The sequence below is a fragment of the Pollachius pollachius genome, assembly GCF_949987615.1.
Source record: "Pollachius pollachius genome assembly, chromosome: 12".
NCBI lineage: Eukaryota > Metazoa > Chordata > Actinopteri > Gadiformes > Gadidae > Pollachius > Pollachius pollachius.
The window spans coordinates 11,840,907-11,859,919 of record NC_136945.1 but is presented as its reverse complement, the minus strand read 5'-3'; the positions used below and the strand labels follow the sequence as shown (position 1 = coordinate 11,859,919).

General features: G+C 44.2%; 1 protein-coding gene across 6 annotated transcripts in view; it reads right to left on the bottom strand.

Moving 5' to 3' along the window:
* The window catches only part of magi1b (membrane associated guanylate kinase, WW and PDZ domain containing 1b), a gene marked incomplete at its 3' end in the record, with an annotated part of 106,067 nt that overhangs the window by 80,923 nt on the left and 6,131 nt on the right, over positions 1-19,013 (bottom strand). The gene's annotated exons all lie outside the window — the stretch shown is intronic.

The window sequence follows — 19,013 nt, the reverse complement described above, 5'->3', positions numbered from 1 at the left end:
CTGCTTACATGGCAGACTTGGACTTGTACTACCAGTATCAAACAGAATAAGCTTCTGACACAAAAGTAAAATAATATCCCTGTAAAAAAGGGAGGCGTAACCCTCAGCAATGGGGACGCACTCAATGAAATGTCTAACACTATGACATTGTAATTGCTATTTAGATCTGCCCAAATATTTCACAAAGATGACCTATTCCTTTACTGCATGATTTAACGTCGTACAGCTCTAGACATCTTTACTCTGCTATCAGCCACCTCCTTTGCTCTGTAGAGCAAATTTGATCTGTAGAGTAGAAAGCGCTAATGTGTTAAACTCATACATGAATCGACCCAATGCTCATTTCTAATAGAACTGTTTCATTAGCCCATCAATATAGCATTGTGGAATACAGTGAGGTAATTAGCAGGACTACAGGAGCTAACTTCAAGACCATAGATAAGACCCTTCAAGACTTTGTTGTCCTCGTATCCTTCAGAGATGCAGATAATCCCAGCCTCCAAGCCTTTAGAGTTCACCCCCAGTTGTATCCAGAGAGGTCTTCCAACCGCCTGTTCAACGTGCATAATTGATGCATTGTAACTGGAATAGCGCCAACAGCACCAAAAATGCAGACAACTAATTATGCTGAGCATGCATATGTGTGTATACATCGAGGAAATGAATGTCCTGGACTGGAGCGAACTAAACATTCTGAGTAGACACATTTACACCATGAGGGTAGGCTTAGTCAGTACCGAGCAAGACTATGATAAGTTAACTCTCCAGCAGGTAAGCCTTCTGCCTCCCATTGACACAACCACACAAACAAAAATGTTCCAATCATCCCAAAAGCAAGAGGCAGGATTTAAAAGTGGCAACTCGGGCCGCTGCATTGGCCGTAATTGAACTCCAGGGGGAAATCTTACATGATGGCATAATAGACAGGAAAACAAGTGGATAAACTGGGAGGGAGATTTTGGTGTGTGTGTGTGTGTGTGTGTGTGTGTGTGTGTGTGTGTGTGTGTGTGTGTGTGTGTGTGTGTGTGTGTGTGTGTGTGTGTGTGTGTGTGTGTGTGTGTGTGTGTGTGTGTGTGTACGCACCCAATGCTAATCCAAATTCACCTGGTGAAGATGACAGAGACTCAATTAATTAAAATCGACTCTGCTAGATCGGGCAACAGGCATCATGGCAACAATGAGTCGCCACAGTTTAAAGCCTTCCTCTCCATATCTCCCCCAAACAGTCTCAGCGCTCCACAGCTCAGCCCATAAGAAAGGCAGTTAAACTCAACACCGGACTAGGCCCGTCATCCGTGGGTCAGATGGGGCTACAGCTGATAAGGCCAAAGATGATAAGAGAGCTCATAGGCTCAGAGGATGAACAACTCTGTGGCAGTATATGCTGTTTGACTAGCCAAAAAGGTTCTGGGTTCGAAGCCCAATCTCCTTGGTCTTCAGTCTCATAGGAATCCTTGAGCAAGATGTCTATCCCCCACCTGCTTGATGTGATGTATCTGAAGCCCCTTTGCTTAAGATAAAAAGTCTGACAAAATAAAAACAACATTGCAACTGGAGTGTTGAAACTAACCGGTGTGCTTACAGAAGTGCAGCAGCCTTAGCGTTTCCCATGTAGGGTAGCAGGAGATAAAAACTTTCCATTAGAAAACAAAGTGAGAAAATCCCATTTGACTCACATGAGGCAGCTTTTTGGAAGCAGGAGGAATTCAGGAGGAATGAGGTTTTACAGACATATTAGGGAGCGTCTCTTCCTACATTCTTCCAACAATCTGTGTGTTGATGCAACACAAATCCATCAAGAGAAACAAGGAGGACTTAGGAATTTTGAGGTTAACTGTCATGGGTGTGTGCACGTAGCAAGACTCTCCACACCTCCCAAACTCGCACCAGCTCCCAATCAAAACCATACTTGCCATGAAGGTTGTGCTTGATGCCATCAAAAGCTTATTTGGCGCATTGATGGTCGCTTGGCCACAAGGGCTTATAACCTAGTGAAAGTGGCTGTACTTTAAATAAATGAACACCCTAAAATAGCACTTGTTGAACAGGAAGTGTTAAATAGTCCGCAACAGAGACAGCGCTGTGGGGTGGCAGAGAGTCTGATGAATGAATCAACAAGTTTGTACGTTGGTTATGAGTTGTGTGTGTGTGGGTGGGTGACTTATCAACCTCACACCAGAGTGAAGGGTAGTGTTAATTTACGAATTCTTAGAAAATCTCATTAAAAAGGATAAGGTTCATCTAAATTAAGGGGGGCATTAGTTGAACAGTGTAGATCCACAGGGAGTTGAATACACAAAACTAGGTGGAGGTAGGGGCGGGCGGGCAGAAAACATTATATATTATATATATATTATATATATAGTGTGGGAGAGGAAAAAAGAGAGGGGGATTCTGTTTAAACATCCCAAGAGGTTGCGCTCCAGTAATTGATCCATCATGAGTTCATTAACTCCAAGAAATATGGAGCAATTTGTTAGAATGGCAATGACAAGGAACGTGGAGGAGGCTTGTGTCATAACAATGTATCAATTTAATTTAGAAACAAATGCAAGATGTAACATTTCAATCCAAGCAAACCCTAGTATACATTACAATGATTACATCATCCAAATTACAAATGTGTTAAGCCCATGAATACAATGTTGTATACACGGTTGTCAATCGTTGCGAGTTTTGAGCACACGCGTTGAAACACAAACAGCTTTACGCTTGTTTTATTTATAGTAGCCGCCGATGGTCATTTTTCATCAAACAGTGAATCTTACATGGCCACATTTGCATTGTAGTGGTTTGAAAGTGACGAAGCAGTATGAGCCGCTTCATCAGCAAAACAAACCCTCACCTAGTCGAATTGGGTTAAAAACAGGTAGTAATAATGTCAATGAATGTTGTTTATACTACAATAAAATGAAAAAAATTACGACTTTTTAAAACATTAATTGTTGGTGTGGGATCACTGATGCTTTACTACAGCAGTTCACTTCAAATGTAGAAAGGGAGCCGTACACTTTGAGGTTTTAATGTATGTCATTAGATTACTAGACACTGGTAATAAAGTCAATGATGTTTCATATCCAGTATATATACAAGAGGTTTCCAAGAACGTAATGCTGAATCCGAAGCTCACACCCTTGAGATGAAAGCCTAAGAAATGATTGCCAATGATTGTTTTTGTTATCATCATGAGCTAAAAAATGACCCAGCTTGAAAAACCAACCAATTCCCATCTCCACTCTCATCGCTACCCTCATCGATTCAGAAAGGCGAACCGATGTGCCGGCTCTCTGAGGCAGTGTTTGAAGGATGTGTTTGAGGGCTGGCTGTACCACACAGTATACAGTGCTCATAATGCCCAGTCATCTGTGAGAGATTAGGCCTTCAAAGCCCCTGGGCTGGCAAATCCATGCTACTAGCCACGCACCCACAGTTTGCAGAGGTCAAGAGATCAACGGAGAGCAGACCCACAACAGATGTTCGCTCGAAAGATCGATTGCCATTTATAACAGAATAGCCATGACGAAGAATCGTGCAACTGACAAATATACTTAGGGAAGGGAGTGGGCTCATGTGGGTCAATCATTGAGCCAGGACCTGATTCAATTACCGAATTAGCTTTACCCAATATTCAATTTGGGTCAATATTATGAGCAGGTTCAACACACTGATGACGCCTCTTGTTTTCCTAGTCAAAAATGTCCAGATAATATCCACTCTCTTACAGGGATATTCTCGACTAGTGGTGCAGCGCTTTATAGTCGGCATTAGAAATACCAGTCGGCTTAATGCTCTAAATAAATCACAAAAACACACACCATGAACTATTGATAGCAATAATGCAAATAAGAACCAGAAAGGGCTTTTAATGGGCCTCACTCTAATAACCAAAACATCAAATCATTCAAAGAATAAATTCCTTTAATCTGGTCTCATCACCACTCTTCCACCCAGCCAGTTACTGCGGTCAGATCAGGTGCGCTGACATTCCCGATAAGTTGGGTCTTTTCATGACTTCCCTTTAAACACCTGTTTTATATACAGCAAAAATGTTATGAAAGACATTGGATGTATAAAAGAGCTCCTGCTCCCGCTCTCTGCCCTGAGCACGGGGCGGTGCTCAACTTTTCTAGACGCTCCGGAGGTGCATTGCTGTCTGTTTCACAGTGAAATTAACCACGATCCAATGGATTACAGCTACTTATGTCTTTACTGAGTGTGGGCGAACGGAGCTGCTCACAGGAACGGCCTGCTCACCCAGTTACAGATCGATGAAATTAATTAGAAGAGAATAAAAGAACTGCGATCATGGTTATGACGTATCTTGAAAGACAAAGATTTATTTTGGGGTGCTTATTTAAATGTAACACCTGGAGCTAACACCCATAACTACCTGACCCTTCAACTGGTGCGATGCAGAACACAGATTTACTACCTGAGGGCCACAATACATTTCTATATTTTAACTAGTCCACTAGTTGTTCAAACATCTGGTTAAACGTATGGTTATGAAACGAGTCATCAGGCACATCCCTAGTCTCTAACCAAAATGTATTGTTCTATCGATGATACAGCATGAGCCGAAGCTGCCGGGAGCTATAATGGAAAAAATATCCCGAAAAAGGTTGTTATTCAACAATAAAAAGCCATCTGAATGACGGATCTTTATGTCTTCCCCATCTTACAGGGCCAATTTACAGTGGCACTGACGCTGCAAGAGCCCATGATGGAAGATATTGATGTGTGTAATGTATAAACATATGAGAGAGAGAGAGAGAGAGAGAGAGAGAGAGAGAGAGAGAGAGAGAGAGAGAGAGAGAGAGAGAGAGAGAGAGAGAGAGAGAGAGAGAGAGAGAGAGAGAGAGAGAGAGAGAGAGAGAGAGAGAGAGAGAGAGAGAGAGAGCTCCAACATCACCTGTGCATTTGAATTATGAAAAAAAAAGTAAACTCTCTAGCATTTACCAGCCGGATGCCAGAATGTAGCATGCAACAATTTTGTGGATGCCTTAAGCATGCTTACCTAAGCAACTGGAATGCAGACAAGAATGCCCTTCCACATTCCTTTTAAGCCTGAAAAGATTCAAACAACAACATACAAAACAACCATTTTACTGTTCAACAATAGCATCCGTGACCAAAGATGATAAAGGATGAGCGGGACTACAAAAAATGTTTGACAATAAAGGCAATACAAAATTCCAAATCCAGCTTCCTGAAACACAAATCCATTCTAGTCTTTGATTTGAATTAGACTCTAATTAAAGAAAAGAAAACACAGGCTCATAAAGCTGTGGTAGCAGGCGTCCTCCGCTAATGACAGCTTGCTGTGTTTTTCCCTTGCTCCATCCTGTAGTGATTGGAGACCCCAAGCTCTAAGAGTTAGATAATGTGATGGGAGATTCCTAGACATCCAAAAAAAGGTCATCTGCAGCACTAACGGACACATTTAGCAATCAAAGTAACCAAGACCTTTAGCCTTAAACGCATAATAGTCGATGATACACGATTCCATTCCCAAACTTGAGGGGCATAGCCTGGAAGTTTCCTCTGGCTATTTAAATAGCCAGATTAACAAGGTGTGCTATGACAACCTATAATTTACTATCTCCCTGACAGAGTGATGTCGCGCTTTGCGGGGACGTTGTTGGGACCCGTGCATTTTAATGGCAAACCCAGCGATGTCACTTTGCAGCGCAGCATTGCCTGAGCAATCCCTCTCCCAATAACCTATTTTTGATTAGACACTTTAATCAGGGGACAAACGGCTGTGAAACCATTCTCATTATTCGCCTGTGAAGATACGAGCAGAGTATTGAATTGGCTTCAAAGTCAGCCTGAAGCCGCCCATCCCGGGCCCAACACTGTTGTGCCTCTCTGCATTGCAGTGCCCTGCACCTCAGTGGTTGGCGGATGGTATCGCCTACAAAGGAGAGGGAATTATAGCTGCTGATAAGGCTAAGTCAATACAAACCTTTAGCTTCCCTGATTCCCTTCACTAACTCCTATACCATGACTCTACCGTTTTTGGTTTATAGTTTTGGCCAAACTATTCCCGAATTTTTCTTAGGTTTTACGTTACGCTTGATATTTTTAGTTATTTGAATTTTACAAAACAGGTTGAAATAACTTCACTTAATGTTTTTCTTGCAAAGCTACACCATGTATTGCTTTGTCACTGTAATCTAAAATGACGATGAATATCTCTGGTCATTGTGGCATCCCATTTTAATTAATCACAAGATTGATTACAATTTCTAAAGCATGACCATGGAGTCAGGATTGGGGAATGTTATCCCAGCACATTTATAACAGAGCTACCAAGCTAATATTAGCAGAATAAAATATGAAGCAAACATTCACCTGCCGATTAATATAATTGAGCAAATAATAGGTGTTGTGAGCTACAGGACATTAAATGTGGTGACCACTCTGCTGAACACCTGGGACTTACTGGTGCGCAAACAACTCAGGTCTGCAGTAGAAAAGGCCTAAACCTGGTCTGTTGAAGTTCATTTTCATGGATTGAAACATGGATTGTAGTTTAGATTCAAAATCTGCCCTAGGATAACTGTGATTGAACACTGGCCAAGTCAAAGAACACGGCAGTCATAATGTTGGGACCAAATTGGGACGACATTAGGACCGCCATGTTCTTTGACTGCTTCCTCCGCTTAATTCTCTTTAAAAAGATAAACAGGAAAGTCTAAATATAATGAGCCAGGAAAAGTCAAGTGTACACAATAGAAGGCCAACTCTGTGTAAAGCATACAGCATCATATTATTACATCTAAGATTGACAGATATAGAAGGGAGGATAACAATGGAATAGTAGGTCATTAAATCTGTTGCACATAGCAAATTGCATTAAAAAATGAAAGTTTATCCTGTAATTCATCCTGTTCCCTCGCAAAGGTTGAGAACAGTATAAATCAGCTGGAATTGATTCCCGGTCTCTGGACCCTATTGCTGTCCTCTCTCACGAGTCAGAGTTAAGTGGGGGCGAGACAGCACACACAGACACACACAGACACACACACACACACACACACACACACACACACACACACACACACACACACACACACACACACACACACACACACACACACACACACACACACACACACACACACACTGAGAGACTCCAGAACACACATGCAAACTCCATAAGACATGCAGACCTCAACGACTGCTGACCCGAGCAGAGAGAGTGATCACAGATCATGCTCATTGGCCACTACACAAACCCTTCACATTCCACGGACCGCCCGGGGAGTCTGCTCTGGTCCAGATGACTGGAGGGCTGACCCCCCTCACAGACAGGCCGCCCGGGCTCTGCTAATGAGGCCCTTTCATTACTCAATAAACTCAGGGCTGGAACTGTTGAGCCTCAAACATCTGATCTGGGGCCGTGACATTTTCTGCACATCACACGCTCCAAATTACACGGCGGTGTGTGTGTGTGTGTGTTGCATTGGAATAGGCTGAGTGAGAAAGGCAGAGAGGAGGCCGAGGATGCAGTCTCCAGAGTCTCCTGGGTTAAAGAGGAAACGCCTTCTATTGATTTGTTGTATTGTTTACACAGCACAGTCGATCCTCGCTTAAGGCGATCCCAGTCACGTGCTGCTGGGGTTCTCTGTGTGATCCATTACACATGAAGACACCGATCCCGCCCCCCCCAGCTTCTCCAGGAGTGGGATGAACACGGACAGACTCCCAAAGTGTTTCATTGAGGATCTGTAAGGGAGCAGTCCTGCTGAATGAGCCCTGGAGGGGGACCTCCGGCCCAGGGCCACGAGGCTCCATCCATCGCGCTTTGTGGGGTGGGGACACGTGCGCTCAACCCCCTGCATTACATCTACATACATACACACAAAGAACGCAGTTTACTCACCGCCCCGGTTCTCCTGCATTTACATGTAATGGAGAGAACTGCCCTTAGCAGCATTCCCATAAACCCCTACAACACTTGGCAAAAAACCAAAGGACAGCCAGAGTGTCACTCATGCCTCTGAATTTCCACCCTCACGATGACAAAATTGTAAATAAAGGGCGGGGGGGAGGGTTATTGTTCATCAGGATCCATACATCATCATGTTTCATGTGAGGAATGGGGGGGGGGGGGGGAGGGACATTATACTAGTGTCTGTAGTTAGCACTGCATTCTGTGGACTAAACTGACTTCCACTGTGTGGAACTAAAACTAGAACATCACGAAGAAAATGCCTGACAGTGGGCTCATCAATAACCCATGTCCAAACAAATGACTTGTCAATAATGACTTAAATAGGCATTTAAAACAACAAAAATGTTCTGTTAAAATGTTTGTCAGCCTGCCCAGTGTAGGAAGATGTGAACGGGTTGTTTGAATACTGCGGGGGTCTCTTGGGCTGTGCAGGTTACGCAGGGTGATTGAGGTAGCGTGGAGCTTTGTAAAATATTAAAAGTCTGTGGCCTCGAACGCAAGTGTCCAGTCAAAATCTACAGTCAGTATGACTTTGTATATTCAATATCTTATACATAGGCTTGAAAAATATGACGAAAACAACATCAATATCAACAATAACTCCTGGAGCGGCCTAAAATTGAACCAGAACTGAGCCTGTAGCAAAATCACCCCCCCCCCCACACACACACACACACACACACACACACACACACACACACACACACAAATTATAAGAATCGTTGAGTCACAAACTCATGGCACTCGAGGACATTTATTAAATCAGCCAGCTATTAAATCTGCCAACTATTAAATCAGCCAATGCAATGAATGCAAACTCACTCAGCTCACACTTCTCCTTACAGGGCAAACACACCAGGAAGCTCACCTTTCTGGGCTTCAGCTCTGTTTAAGCTCTCCTTTGGGGGTTGTGGATCTTAATGCACTGATGGCAGTGATGGAGCAGCGATGCAGCAACCAACCCAAATCCCTCCCCATACCACACCTTGTTCACCGAGCAGGCGAATGGGGGCCGGGTGCTTACAGAACACCTACAGCAGTTTGGAATGTAGTTATGCGCACGATGCCAAACTGCCGACAATGTGCAGAGTCTCAGGCAACAGCGTGTGACAGAGAGTTGGCAGTGGTAGTATACGTGAACTTATTGACCCCTTCTTTAAAGCAACATCATGCACAAACACAACTAAAAGGTACACACAGCAACGACACATCGGATGCATCCACCATAGACGGCCCATTTGGGCGAAATCACCGCAAAAAAATAAAAAGCTTACAAAACAAAACTAGACAAAAGGCAGAAGTCGGCACAAAGTACGTTCCTTTGTGAGACCATGTCAAGTGGCTGAGAACAACATGTTGCTTTTCTGTTGGAGACCAACTCTGCTGTTGAGACAAATGCACTCACTGGCCTGGGACCCGGCCAGGCATCTGTTGCTTATACAGGGTCCCCCTCCCCCAGAATCAAGGGGAGCGGAGGAGACCACGGACCTAGCTAGCCTCTCTCAGGGAGTCTCCGCAGTAGAGGAAACCAAGATCAAAGCGCTGGAGGCCTACACATACACGCACGCACATGCACACACACACACGTGCGTGATAGCAGACAGAAACCATAGCTGGGCTACGTATGTTAAGGAAGAAACTGGTTGAATAAGTGTAGGATGACATCAGACCACACACAAAGACACGCATACGCACAAAGACACACAAAAACATAAATTCAACCCTTGCTGGTCCTACAAAATGTTCCAAAGCCGCCACTTTGGATGGTTTTCATTTTCACACACACGCAGAAAATCGCAGAAATCCTAGCTCCTAGCTTTTCTTCACTTCATAAGCAGCCACTTTGCTCCGTATCACCTCCGATCTTGGCAGTGCCGACCACACTGACCTCTTCACCGAGCATCGAAGACAAACTGCTATGTTTTATACCCTTCGTTGCTTGCAATGCCTTGTTCTGATTCAAGCAACGGGTAATGCATTTACATATATACATAAACACAAAGATTTATGTCTACATAGTTTCCAAACTTACATTCGTTAAGTTGGCTTCTTTAAAACTGCTACAGCCCAGAAACATCAGATAGGCCTATACACAAAAAACCAGGGGGACACGAATTGAAGGAAATGCACAGCCAACAATAAGAACAGGGTGTCTAGGGCTTTCCTTCTTTAACCGATACCTGAGCGGGAGCTTACCAAGACATCGTGAGATGGGTTGATTTAACATTTTGGATGACGCTTTGTCGCAACAAATCATCGGTACAAGTTAAAAGATTCCAATCATTCATCAACACTAGTACATGTAGGACAGACACCATCACGCTTCAGCGACATGGAAATTGTCCTCTCAGTGTCGTAGTCGGGCCATTACGTCTGCTCAAGCAGACGCCGTACGGTATTTCACACCAAAGAGGGCTGTCTTCCAGCGGCAGGCCGTTAAGCGAGCAATGTTTAATCCATGCAGGATCTTGCCAAGCGAGGGGGCTGTCATTGTAACTGCAGCCTTTATGGAGGTCCCAGCCCTGGGGGAGGAATGCCAGACATATGGGTTGGATAGGATTAATATGCGGGGCTTGGGGGGGGGGGGGGGGGGTTTACATTAACATCATGGCCTGTTAGGCCTGTTAGAGTACTGGGGGGGGCGCGGTGGAATGGTACAGTGGTGATGAACTCCAACGCAGTGCAAGGGTTTTATGGTGTGAGCATAAAGTGTAGCCTCACAGAAGCATGCAGGGCCAACGAGGAGCAATGGCCAAGCTCTTCACATCCATCACACGGAGGAAGACTCGGGACTTCTGTGCCCGTCTTGCGCATCTCAATATTTAATGCATTTCAGATGCCTCGCGGGCCTCGCCGACTGGAAGCATGGAATCGGTTGCCGATTTTTCCATTTGTCGAACGCTAGGATGATGGTGTTGTCAGAGCAAGGACATGAAAGTGAATCAAATGCCTGGGTAATTTATAGGATCGGATCAGTTTGAACAAAAAAAGCCATAACCCCTTGTCATCACACAAACTTGAGAGGAGGGAGAAAAGCACATTTTTTCCTTGTCCCGTGTTATGTCCCTGCTTAAATTAATATGCAATGCTATTCCATTCTACATGGGAAAGGTCTCTTATGGATATCACAGAACCACCATGTTTCTTGTAATCCAACAGCAACATTAGTATGTCTTTGCCATCAGTGCTGCATCTATCGTTAATGTGAGCAGAATTGTTCAAGGACTCCATATTTAGCCGCTGTGTTTCTATCCATACATTATTTCAAAAGGTTAATGTTACTTTTTAAGAATGATGAATGCTATTTAAGGAACAGAGATTCTTAAGTGACTCTGGATGTTATGGAATATAAGGGATTCAAAGAAAAACACTACAATCATCAGTGGGAGCTGGTCTCCAAAAAGAAGAATAAATTATAAATGATGATGAAGTAATGATTGCTCAATCTTCTTTGATACATATTCCTGGTTGGGCGGAGGTCACAGAACTTGTGTGTGCGACTTCCATGAGGATATAGCAAAACAAATCAAATGAAGCGGGGGCAAAAAGCCCAAATTCCAGCAAGTGATCAGATTAGGTCAGCAGATGTTTTGAATAACGGAAAGACATTTGGGGAGCGCAGTTCAAAAAGTCAGTTAGTTAAAGGAGTGTTGCCAGTGAAAGGTTACCCATCATGGCAGAACACAGTAACAAACCCAGATATATTTCCAAGCAGAAAAGTTGATCTGAAGAAGGAGATCGGTGCGAGAACCCACGCTAGCAGTGGGACAGAGGGTAAAATACCGATTCTGAACACAGGGAATTGTGCAACAGATTACAAACACAATCGCCTAATGAGGGTTGATGAGTCTGTAATCAGCCAGGCTGCCTCCATTCTCAAGGAGTGTTCCACCCACACTAATCAACTGCAACCTGCCCTGATCCAACTGGACTATTCTCTTCCTCATATCACCACTACCATCTTCCCACCAGTCAGCCCCTGCAGCTACCACCACCACCACCACCTGCAGCTCTTTCCCCATCTAAGCCGTACCTTCCCGTGTGACAGCACAACGTGGGAGAGGCGACGAGAGGACAAATGTAAACACTCCAAACACTCTCAAGGCTATTTATTGTGGGAATCTCTTCACACACATGCACTTGATGCTGAGAAGCATGCATACACACACAAAATGTTCCATTTTTGAAAGACTTATATTGTTGTGTTCCTGTATAGCTTTTATAATGCCTGCATTTCATAAGTCATTGTTTACTTTACCTTTTAAATGTTCTTTCCTCGTGCTTAAATGTTGTTTGCTCTTGTGCTGCCCTGCTATTGCTGTAGTTCTCCACTCTTCGAAGCACTTTAATACATTGTTTAAAAAGGTGCTATATTAATAAAGACACATACTATATACTAATACTTAAAACACACACAGGCAAACAAATGCATGCAACACATAAGCATATTTTGTTTTCCTAAAACAATGATGGGAGAGATAGAGAAATTTGTTCAAGATGGGAAGCATTGCTAAAAGATTGATAGTGGAGGCTGGACTGTTACTCGAGCCTTTCGTAATTTAATTGGACCAGACAGGACCACTTCAGGGTGGGGGAGGGGCTTGAGAGAAGAGCATGATGAGTAAATGTGGAGTGAAGAGGGGAAGGTGAGGATGATGGGCCTAAGGACGTGGGGAGTGAAACGTAGAACGGATTTCTGTTTGAAACTCTGGAATGGGCACTCTTGGGGATGTGGAATGGGCCCATGAACCTCAAAATCTCCAGTACCATGAAGACATTAGGCAATGAAGACATGAAGCATGAAGACATGAAGCCATGAAGCAATGAAGACATGAGGCCATAAAGCCATGAAGACATGAAGCCATGATGCCATAAAGGCATGAAGACATGAGGACATAAAAACATTACGCCATGAAGACATGAGGCCCTGAAGAAATGAGGCCCTGAAGACATGAGGCCATGAATTCATGAGGCCATGAAGCTATGAAAATCAGATGGATTTTGGGGGGGAGGGAGAAGGGAAACATTCAGATTGCTCAATCATCCAGTATGAGGTGAGCGAAATCTCCAGAGAGAGAGAAGGAGAGAGGGAACAATGTGGGCGTGACCCAGTGCTAATGAGAGTAAATTAGGTAATCTCAGCCTTTTGTAGCCTCAGGACTATCCTCATCCACCCTGGTCTTGGGTTCAACACCCCAACTCTCCACACTGCCTTAGAAGAGGGCGCACTAGAGAGAGAGCCTCCCATGACTCCACGTCCTTGCAGCTATTCTCATTTCCCCCACAGAAACCCAGAAGGATGATGACAGAGGAGATAACAGAGATGGAGGAGGGATTGCTGGTGGCGACATTGATGGTAAGATAAAGAAGAGGACGAAGAGGAGGAGGAGGAGGAGGATGTAAAAAGCAGCCAATAGGAGAGATCCTGCTCTGGGGGACATCAATCAGTTGATTTATTGTGTTTTTAAAAAAGGAAATCACTATAAAGGACTTGAAGACGAAATTGAGAATGTAAGACACAAGGGACAACAAGGACCGTCTGGACCCAAAGGCCAAAAATAGGCTACCTCACTTGACGCTAGGAAAGATGAACCATTATTCAAACACACAAGCCAAACAAAGCATTCTCGTCAATAAAACATCTGCAGTGAAGCACTTAATGCATCTCCACCACAGCACTCATTCAGACCCACACTCTCTCTAGGTTTAAGAGCCTCTACTATTAATAGAGTGAGTGGCTGTACCAAGGTGACCCCCCAGTCCTTCCACGCCAGGCTGACAGACTTCCATCAGTAAATGAACCCACTAAGCTGGTATGAAAAATACACGTGTGTTTACTAGTATGCATGGCTGCAATATAAGCCCTGATGAGGGAGGAGGTTACGCTTGGATCACCACCCCTAACAATGCATTACCCTCCCATTCTCCCATCCCATGTGTACATGTTGCCGTGCCGACTGGTCCGACTTTCACTGGACTGGTTTGGTCACACGGCACGTCAGGAACACATTGTTACTCTTAGCTGAATGTGGAGTAAAGAGGACACAGACATTTGGGCCTTAACATGGGGACATGGGACAAAAAAGGTCGGGGGGGGTGGGCTGCCCAGAGTGAGCCCTAGAACATATTTAAAGCTGACTCACCAGAGACACAATGACTAGCAGAGAGTTCCAATCAAACGATGGAGCCGACATTTAGAGCAGAAAAAACGTCTGCAAAGCTATGACATAATTACTATGACATTATTCAGTCCGCCGAAACTGTGTTACTTGAATGTGCTTAACCCATCCCTGTCAATCATTAACATAGCATTTACCAATGCAGCTGGAAGTTCAAAGCCCATCACCACTTGGATGATTTTTCCTTCATATTCCCACATGCTTGATGAAAGTTAGATCAGCTCCAGACACTTCTCCATGCCAACTCCACTCCCTACTCCGTGAGGGGGTTGGGAAGAGGTCAGGAGTAGGCCAGCGCCTTTTTGAAGCCAAAGATGATCCAGCCCTTATCCTGTAGGTCAAGGCTGTGTGTGTGTTTCCTGTTTGTGTGGATGTGTGAGACCGCTTGTAATCCAAGGTAACCATACACCGGTGGGAAAGTGTGGAAGCCGGTGATATCTCGCATTGCTTTGGAATACATATAGAAGAATACAAATCATTTGTTCCATGGAATAGAGGAACGGCGCAGCGATTTACCCGTTATTCTTTAACGTGACAAAATGCTTTAGGCTGATCAACTGCCACTTCCATTTTGCAGGCGTGTCAAACCTACAATGTTTGAAGACAATGAAGCAAGTGTCGGATTTCGAGATAATTCTGCATTGATATGTGAGGAGTGTTGTCTGTCCACACAAAGAGGAGGCTAGCAGATCTCTCTGTGGCATCTCTGTGGAAGACTGAAGCTATCCCGCTAACACTAATAGTGTTTATCTTGTGGCTGTGGAACCCTCAGGATTCCGACCCAACTGCTATGGCAACCAAAGGGCCACCTGATTTCAATCTCCTCAGACAGCATGTTTACACACACTAAAAAAAGAGAGAGAGGGAAAGAGAGAGGGAGAGAATAACAGATCTTCGTCCGCTGGGTATTGACCTTGTATAAAAGTACAACCAACTGTGACTATATTGATTATTGAAAGTTTATAATTGCTCTGCATGGCAGAGCAATTATGGCACTTTCAAATGAATTGAGTACATTTTCAAGGTTAAACCGACAAGTTTAAGATCTACATTTTTATTCTAGAGAGAAGAGCGTGAAAAAAAAATGCCATGGCATTTCCTTGTTGTTGGGATGAACAGAATTTGCAAGATGGTGAGGCCTTCAGGTGGAAAGCTCCGCCCAGTTTACCTGTTCAAAGCTATAAAAGGAACTATGCTGCGGCGGTTTCACCCCAACCAGTCTGACAACTCTGCCATAAGGACCAGGTGTCTGCAAACACACAAACAAATATTCCGAACATGCATAAGCTTGGGACACCATTTTGATGTCTCCCACACACACACACACACACACACACACACATACACCCCTATTCCCACAGTGCACTCGAACAGCGTGTTATATAGCAGTTGATTGGCTAAATTGATCCATTTCAATTCATAAGTGTAGTATCCGGGAACATAACTGAACTGCTGTGTGCCTAGTTGCCTACCGAGCCTCTTCATAAACAGAACACTACTGGTGCGAGACAGTCGCTGTATGCCAGGGAGTAGAACAGATGAGAGCAGAACGGATGGAGTCCTAGGTGTTCCGGATAACCTCAGCCAACAGAGCAGCCTTGTTTGCACCACCACCTCCACCAGAGACTACTGACTGCAGGGAGTGACGGGGGACTGCGGGAACGGCCCCGACTGGCTGGGTAGGATTCAACATCCAGAAGAGATGGTAGGACTGGCTGGGCCAGGGTACAAACAAGGAGGTGTGGAGAACGATGCACTGGCACTGTGGTTGGAGTCTAGCCTGGGGCACTGGTTCCCGACATTTGTCTTTTTGTCTATGGTTCCCGACCTTTGTCCTCGTATGCAAACGGTAAGAATTGGATAAATACACATAAATGCAGTGGCTGAGGAAAGATTGCTAGTGCCCCCTTACTACAAGAAGGCCATGACCAGTGGGGAACAGGGGAAGGAAAATGTCACCAACGCCACTCATGCTCCAGTGTGGCAAGTAAGCAAACAAAATGAACACCAACTTCAACAGAAAGCATTCAAATGGAATACATGATAAAATGCACAAAGCGACATTATTTTTAAATCTAAAAAGCCATTATATACTGCATTGATTTTCAATGATCTCTATATTTTTCTCTTTATTGTAAATTTGCTATATCAAGAATAAAATTGACCTGCCTCAACACTTTCAATACAGTATGCTCATCTTCGGATAGAATAAATATTACAGCCAGATGCCAGAGGCCATTTGAACACAGCGTGAGAGGGAGATCAAATATGGAATATATCGGATGTATACGGAGCTCATACAACATTAACACAAAAATGCATACCAACAACAAGCAGGTGTAGGGGAACAGCTATGCCTGCAGCAGGCTGTTATTCAATTCCCCCCCCCCCCCCTCAAGATGGCCATCCCTGACTCCCTATCACTACTGCTGCCTGGGGTCACTGAAAATAATGCATCAACTAAAAACAGTAATGTGGACTTTAATAGAAAAAAAAACTATTTACTACGAACAATATGACTAGAAGAATAATGCTACCACACATTTCAGACAGATTATTGTAAATGTCAACCGGGAAAAGAGGTTAGAGGGAGACAATGGAGGGAAGGATGAAGTGACACGCTGGAGATGGATGCAGACGGGGAAGGAGAGGAGAGCCCTGATGAAAGATTGTGAACCAGTGCAGAGGAACAACAAAAGGGGAAGGAGCGAGAGAGGGAAAAGGACTGAGCTGGTCATTCAACTTGACCAGCTGCTAATCTTTGATAAGATTGCTAATGTGAATGCGCATGTGTGTGTGTGTGGTGCAAATCAGAGCCAAGGCAATATTGTTTATCGTTAATGAACAGATGTCCACACTACCTTCTAATGATTTTTATTTTGGTCCCCATGGTGCCCTATATCTCCACTGGCCTTCCTCCGAGCAGCCCTATCTCCGGTAGTATGGAGGGAGTCTATATCTAGGCAGCAGGGCTGCCTAGTTTTTTCCCATATACAATATCAGCCTTTGAAATAATACATTGGAGAATGCAAGCGGATACTAACCGGCAGAAATACTTTGCAGTCTGTACTGACTCAGCAGGATTTGGGCCAAAAAAAAACAAATGCCCACTCCTCTGATTCTACACCTCTCAAGTCAATTTACATTAAAATAGGAGTGAAAAAAAATATATAGATAATATATCTCTACATCTGTCTAGGTCTTTGTCTGTCCATGTCTTTAACTCGTCTTAGTAGGGTTGGAGCCAGGAGCCTGAAAAACCCTACAGGGAAATCAGACTCCTTGTCTAATTTAAGAGCTCTGGAACTCAGCAGCAGGAAACAGACAAAGTCGGACGTGTGTGATGGAAGTCTTTAAGATAATAGATGACTCGGAGTGTGTGTGCGTGTGCATGTGCGTGTGTGTGTGTGTGTGTCGGATTCTATTCCACAATAGGTGGTGGAGGGGACTTCTGTTTGACGATAAGCACCACCCCTCTCATCCGTGGCGATTGTGTTCATTGGATAGGCTGCGTGAGCCGCGTTAGTGAACGTCAGGGCATGCATTCATCACGGCGAAGCAATTTCAGAGCAACTTAAAAAAATAATACAAAAGCTACTCTTACATCAACAAATCGTAGAGGCCCACCTCCAGCTTATCCTGCCACACAGTTCACAGAGAAAACAAACGACTGTGGTTCTTCAGTCACGTCCCTCTATGTTTTGATCGAAGGCACTGAGCCTTTCATTAACAAAAAGTAGGGAACTGAAGGAGAAGAAGACGGGATATGATATGATGGGCACGCCAGTGGACATCTGCTCCATTACCACAGTGTTTCTCTGTCACAACCTGCCAGTGACGCAGCCCAGACACCTGAGAGAGACAAACACAGAGCCCTTCTGAATCCCAGCTATGTAAACACAGCATTCCCAAGCCGGAGCGGCTACAGAAGAACAGGGTGCAACGTCTGTATCTTGGTCGAGTGGGAGATGTGCTTGCATTTCGTCTGATAATACCCAAACCAGCAGAGAGTGTGAGTAGGTCTCAGTATCCATTTAGCCTTTGTATTGATGGAGAATGAATATTCTGCAAGCGTGTAAAGAGTGCATTTGTGTGTGAGAGGTGGAGCACGAAAGTTTGAGTCAGATGGAAATATAGGAGAGAGACGGAGAGAGAGCGAAGGAACGATCCTTGGCCCTACTATGATCTCTTAGGAGCAGTGTTTAATCAAGTGGTAAATAGGTTCGCCCCAACTCGGGCCTACAGGACCTCAAGCTCCTTGGACCCAACAGGCGGCAAGGTGCACATACCCCCCGAACGGGTGGAGCAAAAAAGAAACAGCTATGTGAGGGGACGGTTACATTCTTATCAGAACATCACATTAGTGCTAATTTATACCAACTGCAATGGAGAAGAAAGAAGGAGAGTGAGTCAACAACAGCATGTCAAATCCACTGTGAACGGATCCAGACAGGGTGCAGAGCGAAGACGGGTACATGAATAAATGACGGCACCACAACAAAAAAGAGGTAAATTGATTATTGAACGCTGAAAACGATGGTGCAATAGGGGTATGGTTCTGTTGGAGCGGGGATATGGGGAGGAGGAAAATATCTGGATGTATACCTGAATGCTTGTTTCTTGATTGTTGGAAAAGCAAGTAAAAAGACCATGACGGTACAAAAAAAATTGAAACGTTAATGGCTTTAAAAAAAAAAATCTCTGTATATCTTAACATTTTCCGAACCATGTGAATAGGACACATCCAGAAGTTAACAGATTACATCCTGTTTGAAACGAAGGGTAGAATTTGATGGGAGCTAAGGGTGAACGGTTTAAGCATAACAAGTAGCATTCGTTTGCTTCGGTTGACTCAAATGTAAAGGCTCTTT